Genomic DNA, 19,439 nt, shown 5'->3' with positions numbered 1-19,439 from the left:
AGTCTCTTCAGGTCCAGCTGCATTCTCTCCCATTGATGCCAGACAAGACAGCCCAGTTAGGGGAACAGATTCCACAGACAGGCAGTGGACTTGCAGACAGCCCCTGCTCTAGTTGCTGGGACCTGCATGAAGACCTAGCTGCACATCAGCACATATATATATGTACAGGGTTCTAGGTCTAGCACGTGTATGTTCTTTTGTTGGTGGTTCAGTCTCTGGGAGTACCAAGGATTCAGGTTAGTTGACTCTTTTGGTCTTCCTATGGAATTCTTATCCTCCCCAGGTCCCCTAATCCTTCCCCTAACTCTTACATAAGACTCCCTAAACTCTGTCCACTGTTTGGCTGTGGGTCTCTGCATCTTTTTCAGTAAGCTGCTGAGTGGAGCCTTTTAGAGGACAGTTATGCTAGGTTCCTGTCTGCAAGCATAATCAACTATCATTAGTAGTGTCAGAGATTAGTGTTTGCCCATGGGATGGGTCTCAAGTTGGGCCAGTTATTGGTTGTCCTGCCCACTCTTAATCTGTCATGATTCTTAAGCTCACTAAGCATGACTATCATAAAAATAATCTCACACACTGGTTCATAAGTTGTCTGTCTTCTGGCACTTCCAAAAGACACTGTTTCATTGGGTCACCTACATTTGCCCACATCCAGTCTTCCTGTTCTGGCTGTGAGCTCCTCAGAGGTTGTGGCCAAATCAAGATTTCTTCTCAATCAACCGATAAAAGCACAGACAGAAGGTAAAGGTCCACTTGGGTTGGTTTAGGTAACACAACGCCATCAATTTCACTAGTGAGGTATCAATATGGTACAATAGTCTCTGGTAAAGTGTGAGCTGTCAGCAGCATACATGAGAGATCAAAACGGGAGAGAACGGGAGAAAATGGAAGTATGGAGATGAATGGGTGGTAGTCAGCTCACCCAAGTGTTCAAAGATAGGTGGTGCTTGTAAAATAGGGAAAAGGAAATAGAATGGAAAGCCTAATGAAATAATGCATATTGTATTAAATGAATAAACATATATTTTATAATAGAGGAAAGAATCAATGATGTTAAAAGGGGGATGAATGAACAGGGAACATTAAGAGACAGGCCAATTAACTGAGACATAAAGGAAGTTCAATGATAGACATGCCATGTTGGAGATAGATGATAGGGTAACACACTGAGAGGATTATTCAGCAGCCACAGAATAGAACTGGCACTCTCCACTAGTCCAGGGATGTGGATTGGAGTCATTTAAGGGAACTTGCTGAGAAGAACGGCATCATTGTGAAGATGCCATGCTTTGAATGATGAAAAAGTAACTGTCACCCAGCTTCCATTGCTCAGAAACTGCCAAGATTATGATCTTAAAAAGAGAAAGGGTTTGTCTTGGCTTCCAGTTTCAGAGACTTCAGTGTGGGCTCAGTTGGATATATCTCTTTTGGGGCTATAGAAAACAGTGTATTATGGACGGAGCACACATGGTGGAAGAGGCCCATCAACTCATGGCTAGGACAGAGAGAAAGGACAGGTTTGTGTCCTGTATCTGCCTCAAAGGCATACTCTAAGTGAATGACTGGAAGATTTCCCACTAGCCTCTATTTCTTAAGTGTTCCAACACCTCTCCATTGTGCCATCAGCTTGGGGGCAAACCTTTTCCACAGGTGCTTGTAGGAGACACTTACCCAAATCATAGCAGAAACTGCAAAATATTCCTTTTGATCCTCAGAATAACATGTTAAAAGAGATTTTTGGATCTTCCTGAAACCTTGTGAAAATATCATCTTCATTACCAAAAGTTATGTTCACAAGAACCTGCTGGACAGGAAAATCATGTGATGTACTTTAGAATGTTATAGTTAAAAAAAAAAGATTATCCTGGTACCAACACATTAAACTGTACAGAGAGTGAAGTACAGGAATCAGTATGAACATTCAAATGATGCCAACAAAAGGACCAAGACTCTGGTAGTTTCTGAAGATGGGTTAGATTGTGGGAGTTTATTGTCTCCTCTTAAGGCTCAGGGCTTGCCTAATCCTTGACTTGTCAGAATTTTGTCTTAATTGTTCATCTTGTGACAACATGCATGCTGTGCCATAAAGGAACAAGACTATGTAGATCAAAGGTAGAGAGTATAAGAATGCACACAGAGGAACTGTTACATAACTTTCAAGGGAAAGCCTACAATGAACCTTCCTTAAAGATAGGTATTATCTTCAGGCACTGATGAATTTCTTAGATGTTTGGCTCTTGACTCACATTAGAGAGGAGAAAGATACAGCACGGAAGTCAAGACCTGAAAGCCTTCTTCTGTAGAAGAATTCTCAGTACTTATCTTATCAATGGTTTGTTGTAGGCAGCATTTAATATAGCGCAAACTTGTTATCCTCCTGCCTCCACCTCCCAAGGGCTGGGAAGACAAACATGTGCCACCATATTTCGCCACATTATTGATTTTAAATGTTTGTAGCTCTCCACTCTGATAGTTAGATTAGCTTATATGGGTGCATATACATATGCACCCATCTGTGGACTAGAGAAATCTGTACAAACAGAGGAGTCACATTGCTTCTACCTGTGAGATGACGTCACTTTCAGTCCATTTTTTTCCTTTCTGTCTCTCTCTCTCTCTTTTTTTTTTTTTTTTTTTTTGGCCAAATAATCTTTATCTTGGAGATAATTAAGATAAAATGCCTCTGACAAATGAAATCAGTATAGATTCCTGTTTCTTGGCAGCTTTTGTGGACATAGCTGAGGCTTTCAGGAGCCTTAAAAAACCATGGCAACAAATGCCTTCGAAGGGTAATCAAAGGTTCCAAATGGTTTTAATCGCTGGTGTTTTTTTTTTTTTTTTCTTTTCTTTTTTTTAAAATGCTACCACTTGGAGTCTTCTTCTTCACTTTTTTTTGTTCATCTGCTTGAAATTAAATTTCCAATTTCCCTACTAAGTGGTTCTCTTCTGGTCATGGCACTGGCCATTTCCATTAAAGTAGTAGCTCGTGCCCATGTACAGTGGTTAAGCTCATCAACAATCCATTAGAAAGCCCCATTTATGAATGACAATCATTTTCCACAAAAATTATAGACAGCCTTTAATGGGCACATATTCAAAGGGTAGTAACTAGCCCTTAAAATTATTGGCTACATTGTCCTTTACAAGCCTTACGGTGAGGGTCTGTAGCCTTAATCCTTCCCTAAATTCTCTGTTCTTTGTAGAAAACGATTGTTGGCACTTTTATATCCTTTAAAAATGGAAGGCATGTCCTCTAACACCCACTCATTCAGAGGGAAGTATATTCTGAAGAACAGGGAGATCATCACTTCTGGGCCACATTCTATGCCGTTGCTGCACCAAACATGCTCACAAAACTGTTAGTCGCCTGGATTTTTTTTTTTTTTTGCCCGGGGGTGGGGGAGGAGAAATATCATACACAAGGAAAATCTATTTCATAAATCTGTTGTCCAGGCTGTAGAACCTTTAAAAAAAAAAAAAAACCTCCATGTTAATCCTGCAGCATGTGTGAGTTAGTGAGCAGATCTGACTCATTCAAGACAGAAGATATCCATGACCCGAAGAAAGAGATGCAGGGAAGGGTTAATGTTTCCCCCACAGGCCCACCTTCCCTTAGATGAAATAGAAAGATTCTAGTTTTCATTTGCTAAGGAATAAGGAACAGGAAACACAATTTAAATATTAAATTTTAACCTCTCCTCGTAATAGGCACTTATTTTTTTCTATTTGCTTTGAGAAGGAGTAAATGGATTTTAAATTTTATCCAAATGTACGTTATCTTTCTTTGATGCACTCGGCACTTTCAAATCATGTACCAGGAGGTAAAGAGTGAATGAGATTGAACGGAATCCAATTATTTAAGAATGCATGGGTTATGTTTATAAATATGACCTGTGTGGTTAAAATCTAAATGTAATCATTTTAAATGTGGCTAGACCTCTCTATGGTAGTTCACTGAGCAATGCACAAAATGTTCTCCTTATATTCCATGGAAGATAAAACGTAGTTCATAAGGTGATCTGAATTTGTAATTATTTGTTGCTTTGACACCTCGGAGGTAGCAACAAGGGAATACATTTGAAAATAATTATGCTTGGATATTCCTATTAACTAGTCCTGTGTGGCACAGTAAAATCACCGTGGAGATGGGTTTCTTCTGGTTTTCAGCACCTGCAACACTGTTTATGCTTCTCTGAGCTGCTGTAGACTCGCCGCACCCCTGCTGTCTCTGAGCTGCTGTAGATCTGCTGCTGCACCCCTGCTGCCTCTGTCCCAACTCCCCAGTCTTCTTCCTCCTTAGCATTGAGACCCACAAGCGCCTTCCTGCTCGTGTTCCTCAAACCTCCTTTGCTAGAGAGGACTAACTTGTTGAGTTAAGGAATTTATGTTTTTCTGTTGCTTTAATGCAACAGATATTCACTGTCTGGCATTGCGTAGCAGCACCGCGAGAAATTTAAGGAAACACGATGTGCAGTACGAAGGATTCAGCTGGTCATTAATAGAGGATTATGATAAATCACACAAGATTTAAACTCAACACCAGAAGAGACTTATAGAAAGGCTAGGAGTTCAGAGTCAGGGTGAGAACATTGCTCTGGAATAAACTAGACAACACTATAGAGGAGATAGTGTCTCAACTGGCATCCGTCCAAAGCACACTAAAGGCATCTCTTTCATTGTTAATATCCTGGAATTTGTTTTTAGTCATTATTTGCCTAGTCCTGCATGGTCTGTGTAGTATGCACAGCATTAGATAGTATGTTAGAACCCTGCATGCATTAAAACTACTTGTTACAGAATTCTAACACATTCCAGCTGTACCGCTCTCTCACTGCCATGAGCAAGAAGTCTCTTATGTCAAATCCAGAATTTGGCTGGTGCTGTCTTTCTGGGCTATGTGCATGATACAGTATTTCAACCTAGTTTTAAAGCTTAACATGGGAATAACATTAAGAAAATCTTAAGATACTCCTTCCACTGTAAAAATAGATAATGTAGGGATGGTGGAAATAAAGGTGCTATGTTTTATTATAATATAGAGAAAAGCAGTTGGTTCCAAGTAAAGAGTTGTTTGGGTAATTATAACTTAGAGTCTGTGACTGTTAAGTTTATGATATTCTTGATCTTTTCCCTAGTTATTTATGGAGGGTGTCTAAGGTTGTATTTGTTTTATTGTATTAAAATTATGTGTGTGTCTATGTGTCTTGGTGTGTGTGTATTTGTGTGTGTGTCTGTGTGTGTGTCTCTCTCTGTGTGTGTTGGTGTGTGTATGTGTGTGTGTGTCTGGGTGTATGTATGTGTGTGTCTCTCTGTGTGTGTCTGAGCGGCTCTGGGTACCTGGGGGTATGTATGTGTCTGATTATGTGCATGTGAGCGCAGGTACCCACATAGGTCAGCAAACGGCATTGGATCTCCTGGAACTGGAATGATTGTGAGATACCCAGTGTGGGTCCTGGGACTCGAACTTGGGTTCTCTATATGAGCAGTACATTCTCTTAACCACTGAGCCATCTCCCCGTCCCCAGTAGTGTTTTGAACATTTGCTAGAGACTTCATTTCTAAGAGTTGAAGTCGTGCTTCCATGCAACACGAGCCATCAGAAGATGGTAAATGTAGATACCCCATTTAATCCATAAAATCATGGCAGTAATAACTGGTTTCAGAGAAGGTAAAAAATTGAAAAGTTCTCATGGGTTGTGAGCCAGTGTGGAATTGTATTGAGTAGACATTAGGTAGGTGGCTCCAGGAGACTATTATTACTCTGGGATACTGAGAAATCCTAGCGGAGGAGACGAAGGACTTTGTATTAATAAACTCACCAGGAATCTCAGTAGTTAAACCTACAGTACTGGCCAACCACGTGTTATTTTAGTCAGTTATCCAAACTGTGATATTGACTCTAACTATGCATTCTCAATTGGGAAGAAAGAGCCAGCTTTCTGCCAGGGAGCTGGGTTGTTATCAGTGTGATTTCGGTCACATACCTGCTTGCACTGAGATCTGTGAAAATCAGAACGTGTGCATGATATATATGTATATATAGACATATATATACACATACATATATATATGTCTATATGTGTCTATATATAGACATATATATGCACATTTTATTGTTAAGTAGAGACTTTATAAACACATCTCTTTCCTGTTTGAACTATATATGCATGTATGTATGTATGTATGTATGTATGTGTGTGTGTATGTGTATATGTATGTGTGTGTGTGTGTGTGTGTGTGTGTGTGTTCATTGGCTCAAAGACAATGCATGGTCCTCACCACCCTTCCTCATCCTTTTCTCTGACTCCACATATCAATGTTACCAAAGCAATTTATGAATAAACTCTGGGACTCCTTCCACCTTCACTCTTTTTATCTGGGAATAGTATAACTTTTATTTTACAAGCAGCTGGTAAAAGGCTGTGAAAGTTATCTTGAATATCTGAAAAAGCAGAAAGCAAAGTTATCTATATCAACTTTAATGGATCAGTTGATGCAACAAAAGTCCTTTGTAGCCTTCTCCTCCTGGTTCTTCTTCTTTTCCTAGTTGCTGTTTCTCCTTCTTCTTCTCCTTCTTCATCTCCTTCTCCTTCTCCGTCTCCTTCTCCTTCCTCCTCTTTCTCTTCCTCTTTCTCCTCCTCTTCCTCCTCCTCTTCCTCCTCCTTTTCTCCTCCTCTTCCTCTTCCTCCTCCTCTTCCTCCTTCTCCTCCTCCTCTTCCTCCTCCTCTTCTTCCTTCTCCTCCTCCTCTTCCTCCTCCTCCTCCTCCTCCTCCTCCTCCTCCTCCTCCTCCTCCTCCTCCTCCTCCTCCTCCTCCTCCTCCTCCTCCTCTTCCTCCTCTTCCTCCTTCTCTACTAAAAATAAATCTAGATGTATTCAAGCTTCTCTTGGGTCAGTTTCCCCTCAGCTAACCTTCTAGGGTTACACCTGAAACTCCATGGAGTTTGAACTCAGCACTGGTGACTCCCGGCCACTCTAGGGCAGCTAGAGATATAGAAGGATACCTTCTTTATGATAATGCGCCTTTAAAATGGCCTGTTCTTTTCTTACCTAAGAGAAGAAATAAAGTATTTTGTTGTAGTAATGCAAGCTTTGGAAGTGTTTTTGTGACTTTCTTTTAGAGCTATTCAATTTTTTTTACATGATTCTCACAGTGCTAGGTCTCTTCCACGTAAGCTAAGTGTAGTTTCTGAGGCCATGCAGGCTTTGTTAAACATCTTTCAGTTTAAGACCTTTTCAAAGGAGATCTTTAAAAATAATAATGGTAATGGCAGTTCTACTAGTGAGTCTCTGCTCTCATGCTTTTGCCTTGCCTCTGGTTTTTTTTGGGGGGGGGCGGGGGTGTACTGAGATAAACAAGGTAAGAGGTACAGAAAACTGATGGACCATGGGAGGCCAGAAAGGGATCGTGGGATACAAAGGTGGTGGGTGGTGTGGCCTGACCTTCTTCTTGCAGAAATAAACTTGGCATTTCTGAAGGAGGGATGCAGTGCCTAGGAGACAGATGTCACATCAGATTTCCTGGAGACATAGTTTAATGCCATGCTGGAGATCTTTCTGGGGGTGTCAAGTCAGGAAGCCTCAAAGAACCCTGAAGCTGATGCTTAAAGCATTTTAATTAGGATATATTAGAGGGTAGCTCAGCAGGTAAATGGGCTTGTGGCCAAACCTGACAATGTGGGTTTGATGGTGAAAGGAGAGAACCAACTCGTAATTTCTGTGATCACTGCATCGTCCACACTCCCACCTCAGGACTCGGAGCTCGCCTATGAGAACTGAAGATGAGCAAGAACAAGTGGTGTTTGTCTGTCTGGGTCTGTGCTAGCACACAGTGGAATATTTCCTATTTCCATCCACTTACATGCAAGATTCAGGTTTTTTTTTTCTTTAGAGCGGAATAGTTTTCTGTCATTTATGTATCACATCTTTGTTATCCATTCATCAGTTGGAAAATATTTAGGTTGTTTTGATTTCCTGGTTATTGTGAATGGAGTGAAGAGGAACATGGCTGAGCAGGTGCTTGTGGAGTAGGCTATTGTTTCCTGGAGATATCAGGTCTTCCAGACCCATGAGTCCCATGAATATTGAGTCCTATGGATATTGAGTTCTTTGGGCATATGTCAATTTAACTAGATCACATGGTAGACTTATGTTTGGCTTTTTGAGGGTTGCATATACGGGCTTCCAGAGTAGCTTGTCACAACCAGTTTGTGACAATGATCGAGGATTCCCCTTTCCCCACATCTCCTGCAGCATTTGTCTCTGGCTGTTTTGTTGATTTTAGCCATTTTGATGAGGGTAAGATTACATCTTAAGGTTGTTTTAATCTGCATTTCTCTAATTTCTAAGGGTAATAAATACTTTTGAGGTACTTCATAGACATTTTTACTTTTTTTTTCTATTGAGAATTCTCTGTTTAGATCCATACTCAATTTTAAGGGTGCAATTTGTTTTCTTGATTTTTTTTTTTTTTGGAGTTCTTTATATATTCTGGATGCTAATTCTCTGTTAAAAATCTTATGTGACAAAAACTCCCTCTCACTTTGCTAGCCTCTTCCCCATTCAATTTTAGCTGTGCCAAAGACTTCATTTTCTGAGGTCCCCTTTGTCAGTTGTCAGCCTCAGTTCCTAGGCAACTGGAGTCCTGTTCAGAAAGCCCTTTCCCACACCTGTATTCTGTATGGTACTGCCATTCTTTTCTGGCAGCTTTATCATTTCAGGTTTCAAATAAGTTTTTTTGGGGAGGTGGCAATTGTTTTTTGTTCGAAGTCCAGATGCAAGCTATTAGTTCAAGTTGGGTTGTTCTGAGGGAGACAGCTGATACCTCAGACAAATTATGCAGGCACACCATAATTCTTGGCTATTTAAAAGGTGTTTGGATACAGTTTATGAAAGGTTGTTTTTTATAGTTTTTGCTGGATTTGTTAGGCATTAGCAGAATTTCCAGCTCCGAAAGTAGCATTATCTGATTATCTGATTGGCTGATTGTGGTAGGTTTTTTTTCTTTTCTTTTTTTGTCTTTGCCAGGATGAAAAGTTTTGATGCACCTTATGCCTGACTGTACAAGTACAATCTTAAAGATGTATGATCCAAGGACAATTACTTAAAAGCAAAACCACCATTTTATTACTAAAAAATGATAGGTTATAATAGACTTGTTTGAGGGTATTTCCTTCCAAATACTGTTCTAACAAATTTGAGCTGCGCTGGTCTGGAGATTTAGTGCCTAATAATCATAACGTTAGTGAGTGTTTAATGAGTACTTTCCTGCCCAAGGCTGTATATTATGTATCATCTCATTTAATTCTCCCCAAATTTATGATAAATCAGTACTCTAGTTTATCCTTATTTTACAGATGAGGAAACTAAGCTATAAGAGAAATGAAACCAATATAGAAACCAATTAGTTCGACTATAGAACTTGGTACTTAACATTGGGATCTATTACTTCCCACAGGAAATGGGTATTTCTAACAGGGAGGTTACACATGAGGAGGGCCACCAAGCTTTAGCTGGCTCTTTGTCCCTAAAGGCTAATGGGCAGCATAAGAGGCCACAGAGTTGTTTGTAACTGAGTTCTCATTGCTCAGGAGAAATGAGGCTGTTACCAGGCTATGAGCTGAGTCTAGGATGCTCCAATGTGCCTTCTGCTATCTTGCCTAGTATAAGGCGAAGGTGAAGGATGCTCTGTCGTCTGCAGAGAGGAGATACAAACCCCCAAGAGATGAACAGTGGGTCATCTTAAAGCAACAGGAGCTCTGGCATACTTGGAAAGGCAGTAAGTGAAAACTACCCAGTTATATGTGGAGGTCTTTGTGATCCACTGGACCTGAGAAGCTTGGAAGCTACCCATGAATTTCAGTATCTCTGAAGAGACAAAAGCACAGCCCACACTTTCTCCTATTCTGTGGGAAGACACAGTGGCTTCTTCTTGCTTACCAAAGTTCTGACGGTGAAGTTCATTGCTTAGCCCATGGGTGGCAGAGCGGACAGATGAGAATGAAGAACCAGAGAAGTAGTGGAAGCTACTGATGCTGGCTTAGTATTACTCTGAAAGAGAAATGTCCACCGCCTCTTTGGCTTTGTTGATCATTTAAAAAAAGCATCAAACAAATATGGAAGGCGAAGGTTAAGCAACACAACATGGCATTTGATGAAGAATGAAAATTTCTTGTTGTCTCATACTAAACTCCACTGTACCCATCTTAATATGTAAGTTCTTTCTAGTGTTTCTAACAAATATTTTACACACACACACACACACACACACACACACACACACACACACACACACTCCTACACACACCCACATACTTTGACAACACAAATGGCATATTGCTCTACAACATTATTTTTCCTGTGGATTTTCTTGTTAATTTGCTCGCGCGCGCGCGCACACACACACACACACACACACACACATTTATATTGAAGCAGTTTTCTCTCATTTATTTTTAATGGGTCTATAGAGGTTCATTATATAGAATATTCTACAGCATTTACACACACTGTCTCTCTGGTCATATGTCAGTCACTGGCAGAGACATTAAAGACCCCAGAGGAGTCAGCTAGTTTGTAGTTTGCTGAGAAGCACACACAGCCTGAGACCCAGGCCCAAGTCTATTACTCCTAAAGTTGTAACCTTACCTAAATACACACATATTCCTGCAGTTTGGCACAGCAACCACAACTTTCTGGAAGCAGTAAGAACATCATCCATTTAGAACATTGTTGAACTAGGCAGCGAAACTATGTAACATACAAAAGACCATGGAGCTGGAGCTTAGCACTGGAGTGCTCTTAGTGGTAGACACGACCACATCTTTCCTTCTGCAGATGAAGTGAAGGCACTGTGTGTGAGTAGCATGTGTAGGCCACACAGTAGGACCATTTTCCCTCTTAAGACGAGTTCCAGAAAGAGCAAGAGAACTCGAAGATCGGTGGTTCTCAACTACAGCTCCTCATGCTGTGGTGACTCCAGAAACATAAAATTAAATTTGTAGCTGTAAATCTGTCACTGTTATGAATCGTAAGATCTTTAAAATTCCGATCAGTAGGATATATGATATGTGACACCTAAGGGAGTTGTGACCCTCAGGTTGAGAACCATTGCTCTAGGTCAACAGGAAGTGGAAGATTCTAGATTAAGTACCCAAATATCTCTGAGAAAGGACAACACTTTCCCAATGATGTGATGAAGATCATCTATGACGATGCTCTCAGGAAGAAATGGGAGCACACTGACTTGTGTGGTCTGGATGCTCAGGAGTGTATGTTTCCATGACAATTCTGCTTTTGCTGGGTGACCATCAGGTGTTTACTTCACTCCTTACCAGGCTACAGGGCAGCTGCAACAGACTTCACAGAAATTGTCCCCAGCCTAGAGGACTATGAAATGCATGGGACTATGCACATGACCTTGGGTGAAATCTATATGTCAATCAATCCATGTTCCTTCACACATCCTTTAACTTTTCAGTGGACACAAGATGGGTGAAAACTTTGTACCCATTGACCACATTGGTTATTTCTTCTTCTTTTTTTACTCTCTTAAAATTACATGTAGAATTGAAGTATTATTTATTAAAAAGGAGGTTTTATTTTTGTTTTCCATTCACAAGACCATGGAAATTTTTTGAGGAAAATGGGAAGATCATGAGGAAATCAAAGAAAAAAAATGGCCATTTTTTTGTGTGTGAAAACTCACATTGATTTACTCCCACAAGTCAGAAGCAATTGTTGGGGTTGATAAAGTAGATTAGTTGCTCCCTATTTTTGAAGGGGGTCTCAGTCAAGTTAAAAAAGCAGAAATGTCTGTACTATTGCTACAGATGTGCAGACATCTTAAATGCCCGACTTTTCTGTCCTTACTTTTTATCAGAATTTCTTGGCAGAGTTTTGCCTATAGAAGAACTTGGGAGAGACTCCCAAAGATAAGAGAAATTTGTAGTTAGCACTTAGTGAATCAGTAGTCCATTAAAATAAAATACCAGCCCAGCAATTTGAAGGACCTCCGTATTTCCATATGCTGCACCAATCTGATCTCAGTCAACAATCTTCTCCTCTCCCCCTTAAGCATCAAAATGACCCTGAGCTGGAGTGTGAGCTTATCCTTGACTGTGCGGGACCAGGCCACTTGGCCGAACCCTGCTCAGGGTCTCTGGGTTTTATCCTGTCTCTCAGATTGCAAGAGCATTTTCTTTTCCTTGTTTCTCAGGCTGAGAACACTTTGAAATCCTTTCTACCAGTTCCGGCCATCAGGGTTTTTATCTTTAAAGGAGTTGATGTGGTAATAAAGGTTGGGGGAACTTTCTGGAAGCAAAGAATACAAAGGAGAAAAAGACCAGGAAGTTAGGGGAATGCTGCCTTGAATTAGTCACCCCAATGGTTATACCCTCCCCTTCTTTGTTTGACTCTTATTCACTGCCCATCTTTTTCTTTGCTCCCTTGTCCCCAGTCCTACAGGCCTTCTGGATTCAAAGGTCTTAGACAAGGCACCATGTCCTCAGGGTGGTCAAAACCCTGTGCTGGATGGACATTATAGGAGTAGGAGGAGCAATTTCAGAAGGTCCTATTCGGGGCTGCATACTGGCATTTACTTGTGTGTGGAGCTAGGGAAGGCATTGTTGAAAGCGACACATTGTCTCTGGGGCATTGTGGTGAGGTGGACACTGATGCCATCATGGGTTACCGCAGCTGTTGGCTTGATTCTGTGCCAGGTGCTTGAAACAACTGTGGCTTTGCAGATGGACTACAGAGACAGGACCCAAAGGTATCACGTCAACATTTTCAGTCGATTGGGGTCTTGTAAGGACAGGGAGAATTTCTTCTGACTTCATTTTTTTACGAAGAAAAAGAAACTTTCCAGGGCTGTTGTCTTTCCTAGAATTCCTTCTTTCAAAACATCTTTGGGGAATATAATTGGGTATTAGTAATACTTTCTGGTTCACTTTAAAAAAATAAAAGCAAAATGCAATTTGGGGGTGGGTGTTGTTTCTGATAAGATTAATTAGAAATGACTCGTGTGAAAATAGAATTTGGGATGAATGATTAAGCATCCGGTTTTTGTTTTTTTCTTTTTTTTTTCTTTTTATTCTTTTTTCTTCTTCTTTATTTTTTGGTGCATGCTGCTACATAGAGATGTGGTTGTGAAACAGTTCAAATCAGGGCCCACTGAATGTCCTCACTGGAGTTTTAGGAATGTGTTCACCGAGACAGCCAAATTTTATTTCATTTGGTTTGGCTCATTGCACTGGCTGTGAATCAGAAAGTATTCATTTTAATATCTGAGTGGAAACGTATTTACAAACACACTGCTGCAGTTACTCTTTCAAAGGGCTTAAAGTTTTTGTTTAATTTCCGTAAACATTTGCTTTCTAGTCTTTTTTTCCATCTTGAGCTTATACCAGAATATGTTGAAGAGGTTTTTCTAGAATTAAAAAAAAATACATGTCCTGATGCACAGATAAATATAATCTCTCATGTGGTTTATCTTTTCTGTTTTAAGAATCAGTCTGGAGATGATTACATTGCTGATTCTGAAATGTGTTTCAAAGACACAGTGATTTATTTAGCTGTTGCATTATTGTAATAAGCATAATTTAATACTTTTAAGTATTCTGAGTTAATATTCAGCTCTTTCTTCTTAGCCAATCGTGGCGGGATTCTACAAAGAAAAAGCCAAAGACCCGCGAATGAGACAGATCTTCATTTTAATGATGGCTCTACCATCTACCAGCCAAGAGACCTTGAGCAAGTTACTCAGTTCCCTGGCATCTCAAGTTATGACTCTGTAACTGGAGCGACCCAACTCATTGTTTGTGATAATGAGATGAGACACAGAGCTGAACGCAACAAGCACATCACCTAGTTTATGGGAAGTCCATGGTGCATGGTGCTAGTCATTCCTTGGCCACAGAGATGGTCAGTTAGGAGCAAATCAGAATAGGATCAAACAGTACAACCTTGATTCATTTTTCTGCTTTCTCATGTAGAGACTTATGACAGCTCCAAGTTCAATTTACAAAAACCATACACAACAAAAATACACTAGCTCGGCCATTGAAAGTGTGTAGTTCAGTGGAATTAGGTTCGTTTATGTTGTATGAGCAGAAGTTGTATGAGAAGATTGAAACTGTGCCTTTTCAGCAGTAACTCCCCCACTTTCCTGTGGATCTTGATAGCTCTATTTCATCACCACAGTGTGTCTCTGCGAGTGTGACTATTTTAGGCACTTCATGTACACAGAGTCACTCTTGTCCTTTTGTGTCTGACTTCTCCCACTTAGCATTGTGTTTTCCAGATTCAGTCATGCTGTAGTATATTGAGATTTTAATGTTTTTAAAAGATAAATGTTAATTCTGTTGTACTTATATACCACCTTTTGTGTGTTTATTTAAGTCAGAAGAGCCTGAGTTATCTCTGTCTTTTGGCTATTATGAGTAACGTTGCTTTGACTGTGGACACACACAAACACATATCTGTTTGAATTCCTCCTTTCAAATATATATATATATGTGTGTGTGTGTGTGTGTGTGTGTGTGTGTGTGTGTGTATTATAGAGACCAGGACACTGTTCTAGATTCATCTCTGTCACTGTGATAAAACACCGACTAAAAGCCACTGAGGGCAGTAAAGAATTTATTTTATCTAATGGGTTACATCAGTGAGAGATGTCAGGGCAGGGACTCAAGCAGTAATTGGAAGCAGAAACCATGAAGGAATGCTGCTTGTTGACTTGCTGAAAGGCCTATGCTTAGCTAACTTTCTTAGGACTTTTTAGCCCAGGGAATGTTGCTGCCCACAGTGGGCTGGGCTCTCATACCAGGTAACAATCCACACCCCACTCCCCACCCCTTCCAGAAATGTACCCACAGGCCAATCTGATCTTGGAAATCTCTCAACCTCCAACCCCTCCACTCACTGAGTATGTACCTGAAAGGGGAATTACTAAGTATTTTACCTCCATTTAATTTTGTCTTCATTTTAGTACTTCATTTACAACTATCTGCTTGACAGTCGGTTAATGTCTTACTGAAATCTCCCAACATGTTTAGAATTGTTCTATACCCCATCTTTTCACTCTCTCTCATAAATCAGATTCTCCTCCTGATTAACAGTAAGGACAATTTTTAGGACATCCTGGAACAAAGCAGGAGCCTTTCACTTCCTCCTCTTCCTCCTCCTCTTCCTTCTCCTCCTCTTCCTCCTCCTCTTCCTCCTCCTCTTCCTCCTCTTCTTCCTCCTCCTCCTCTTCCTCCTAGCCCGAAATATTTGGCACTCGGTTTAAACCTTCTCATCTTTAGCTTCATCTACTTTACTACTTAAAGATGATTAATATCTATTTTGATACAAATTCTTCTAGGGAATAATTATGAATACTTCTAATCCTTCATTTTTTAATGTCAGTCATTTCCACACTCCTACATTCACTTAAAAATCTTTTGAACTCTTCCCACCTTATTAAATTCCTTGACAGTCTTCCATTTCTTCAGTTGGTGGTCCCAGCAGCACTGTTTGAACCTGTTTCTCAGTTTTGCCTGGCCGCTCTCATAGTGTTTTCTCCCTTTGGTACTAATAATTGATCTATGTGACACCTCCAAGATCAAACTCCACTTAATGGGCAGGGGTAAACTCAGGAACTTCCCATTTTCTTCCAGATGTAAGGCAGGGTAATACCCATGATTCTATGCAAGTCATATCCAAATACCTGGCCAGTGTCTCTCTTCCAAATAATGTAAGTTTTCTTTCTTACCCCATTGTCCAATATGATTGTTTTGATAGATACATCTTGCATATTTTTAAAGTACAGGCAGTGAATGACATCAGCTTGGCCATGTTAGTACCCTGTTGTACTTTCTTATGCACAAGCATTCTTGATCTCAGAACCCTCATGGGTCAGCTAATTGCTGGCAGAAAAATAGATACTGTTTTTTAATGAAAAGCTTTTCGGACAAGTTGAGCCTTCAGTATATGAAGGTTGCAGGTATGGGTGAGTTCAGTCTCTAATGGGAGGGAGACCTTGATTCAAAATCCATCTGTTTTTTTTTTTTTCTGGGTGGTTTGAGCAGCTTTAAAACCTTTATCACAATCCAACAACTGTAAAATTTGGATTAATATAATTCCCTTTTCATAAAGTTGATGCAGGTTGAATCAAGCAATCCATGCATTATATAGCACTTGGAACATAGTGTTCAGAATGGAAGAAGTTGGTTTTTCATCGACAGAATGATCAAATGAGCGTTGTGAAAGGGTCTCCACACTCCATTAGTTGATCTTTTGTGGGATGAACTCTTAAGGAGACCACGCTCTTTCTGGAAGGCTGCTACTCACCTCTGCCTAGCGTCTAGTTTGTATAGCAAACCTTTGAAAAATCTGCCCATGGATTCTATGATTTTTCTCAAAACAATCTCAAACTATAATTTCTCAAAGCTATGCCATGACATGTTTTGCATACCTTACGACTTGAAGAATAACAAAGATGCTCCCTCTTGCTTATGATGGTTTGGCTCTATGTTTATTAAATTTGACAATGGTGTGAAAAGGCTTACGGATTCAGTAGATGCACATTGGATGATGAATTTTGATTCTTTTTCAAGCCATAAATGTGCAATTTGACTCTGGTTGTGATGACTGGCAATAGTCATGATCACAACTTCAGGTAGCTACATGGGTAAAAGTCGACATCAGAGCATTACAGAACCAGGATGCTTGGCAGCTCTGATCTATTGAGCACAGTTTTAAGTTGTGGTGTTTATGTGTGACAGGTGTATGGTGATGTAAGTCTGTCATGTCATAGGATGTCTGCATAGCCCTTTACTAATGAATTAAAATGTCAGTTTTCTCTTGCCTCGATGTCTTCAGGATCTAAACGTAAGCCTAATGTAAATCCACAGAGGATTTAAAGCTGCATTTAACACTCTACAAACATATGCTGATACTAAAAGAAATAATCCAGATTTCATTTTTTATATTTGGCATTTTAAACTATTTAGGCACAACTCCTGGATGCTTCAAATTCTAAACTCTTGTTAATTTTATGAAGAATTTTGGTAAGGGTTTCTAATAAAGAGAAGGTGAACGTAGATGGAGTGCTTAGGTGTTACCTTAATAAATGTATCAGTAAGATATATGCTTCAGTGGTTAAGAACATTGGCTGCTCTCCCAAAGGACCCAGGTTCAATTCCCAGCTCCCACATGGCAGCTCATAACTGTCTGTAACTTTAGTTCTAGGGGTTCTCACACCCTTATCTAGACATACATTTAGACAAAAGACCAATGCACATAAAATAGGAATAGATAAATCATTTTAGGGGCTGGAGAAATGGCTCAGTGGTTAAGAGCCCTGTCTACACTTCTAGAGGATGGGGTTCAATTCCCAACACCCATATGGTGGCTTACAACCACTGGTAACTTCAGTCCTAGGAGATACAACCCCTTCTTCTGACTTCCACATGGACCAGGCATGCATGTCGTGCACATACAGACATTCAGGCAAAGCACTCATACTCATTTACGAACATAAAAAGAGAGAGACTAAAATGATGTGAAATCAATGAGAATGGCATGTTATTTGGGGGCCAAGAAGATGGCTCAGTGAGTTAAAGCACTTACTGCTTAAGCACAAGGACCCGAGTTCAAGCCTCGCAGCTCACAGAAATCCAGCCAAAATCTAGCCAGTGTGTGGAATTGGAAATTGCAGCATTCTTATGGTGAGATGGGAGGCAAGGAAAAAATAATTACCCAGAAGCTCCTGGACCCCCTGGCCTGGAGGGCAAATAGTGAGAGATCCTGCCTCAACTGGAAGGAGAGAATAGTTCTCTCTCTCTCTCTCTCTCTCTCTCTCTCTCTCTCTCTCTCTCTCTCTCTCTCTCTCTCTCTCTCTGTGTGTGTGTGTGTGTGTGTGTGTGTGTGTACAAGGTAATAAATAAAATATCTTAAGAAGTGTTGTTGGGTTTCTCTAGTGAGGCTTTTGGGCAAGATCAGCTGCACCTGGCTTTTATTTGAGGTGTGGGTGTTAAACACCTTAGATTTCATCGATCCTGGAGAATTCACGTGGACTTCCATGACTTCAAGCGTGATGAGCATGCTAAGTGCTCAGCTGCGTTAGCAAGCATTAGGCCTTTATCGCTCCGCCCATTCTGTTCAGAGTGCTTGGGACAGTTTGAATAAGGAATGCCTGTTGCAGGCTCAGATACTGGAACACTTGGTCACCAGCTGGTGGCGCTATCTGGGGAGATGGTGCAGTCTTGTTGGAGGAAGTACGTCACTGGGGAGAGCTTTGGGACTTTGTAGCCCTGCCCCACTTTCTCCATTGCTCTGCTTCGTGCTTGTGGGCGAAGATGTCCAAAACCTCTCTCTCTCTCTCTCTCTCTCTCTCTCTCTCTCTCTCTCTCTCTCTCTCTCTCTCTCTCGATCCCTCCCTCTTCCTTTCCCTCCCTCTCTCCTCCCCCTCTCTCGCTTTCTTCCCCTTTCCCCATCCCATTTTTCCTTTTGCTCCCGTTCCTCTCCCTTTCCCTCTGCCTCCCCTTCCTCTCTCTCTCTCTCTCTGTCTCTCTCTCTCTCTCTCTCTCTCTCTCTCTCTCTCTCTCTCTCTCTCTCTCTCTCTCTCTCTCTCTCTCTCTCTCTCTCTCTCTGTCTCTCTCTCTTCCCCTCTCCTCCTTCCTCTCTTCCCCTCTCTCCCTTCTCTCTTTCTCCCTCTTCTCCCTTTCCTCCCCTCTATCCCCCTCTTTCTCTCTTTCCTCCTCTCCCTCCCCTTCCCTTCTTCCTTCTCTTACCCCTCCCCTCCCTCCTCCTCACCCCACACTGTAATTGTAAGTCCAGATAAACTCTTTCTTCTATAAGTTGCTTCTGATCATGGTATTTTAGTACAGTAACAAAAAAGTGACCAACACAGTGACTTTCCTTTAAAGAGCCCAACCTGTACCCCCCTGACACCTGGGCTGCACAGACGGGTCAGTGGATGGAAACCAGAGCTTTCGTCTTTGCTCGATTCCTCCATAGGTGTAGTCACTGAGCTCTGCTCTCTGCCCTAGGATGTGGCGGGCATAGTGGGATGATGACCCAGGTGTGGTTCATTGGCTGCCAAGCCTAAGCCCATCTGTGGATTCAGACAAGCAATTAAAAGCCAGCGTGGGGTTGTGATGACAGGATACGAAGTACGCTTGGTTTGCGGGGAGGAGTTGCAGAGGAGCCAGTTCGTTGAGTGATGCACTTGAAACCCGAGCAATAGCCTTGAGCCATGCTCCTCCCAGGAACATGGCCCTGGGTGAAGTAAGCCCATCTTCACTCGTGTGTGCTTGCAGGAGACCTCAGTTAAATGCAGAAAGTCACAATGAAAGGACATGAAATAGGAAGACGTGGAAAGAAGAAGGGATTTGATGGGAGGGGGAAAAGGATGGGAGAGGAAAATGTGCATTCAGGGGTGGGGGGACTTTTATCA

General features: G+C 41.1%; 1 protein-coding gene and 1 non-coding gene across 10 annotated transcripts in view; one reads left to right on the top strand and one right to left on the bottom strand.

Annotated features, from left to right (window-relative positions):
* The window catches only part of Esr1 (estrogen receptor 1), a 371,567-nt gene that overhangs the window by 158,321 nt on the left and 193,807 nt on the right, over positions 1–19,439 (top strand). The gene's annotated exons all lie outside the window — the stretch shown is intronic.
* Positions 12,452–12,548, bottom strand: LOC143440214 (small nucleolar RNA SNORD88). The gene has a single exon (XR_013108052.1). It is a non-coding gene; the product is annotated as a small nucleolar RNA SNORD88 (small nucleolar RNA).

Source organism: Arvicanthis niloticus, chromosome 28, assembly GCF_011762505.2.
Source record: "Arvicanthis niloticus isolate mArvNil1 chromosome 28, mArvNil1.pat.X, whole genome shotgun sequence".
Taxonomy (NCBI): Eukaryota; Metazoa; Chordata; class Mammalia; order Rodentia; family Muridae; genus Arvicanthis; species Arvicanthis niloticus.
Note: the sequence above shows the minus strand (reverse complement) of the source record. Positions and strands in the feature narration are given on the sequence as shown.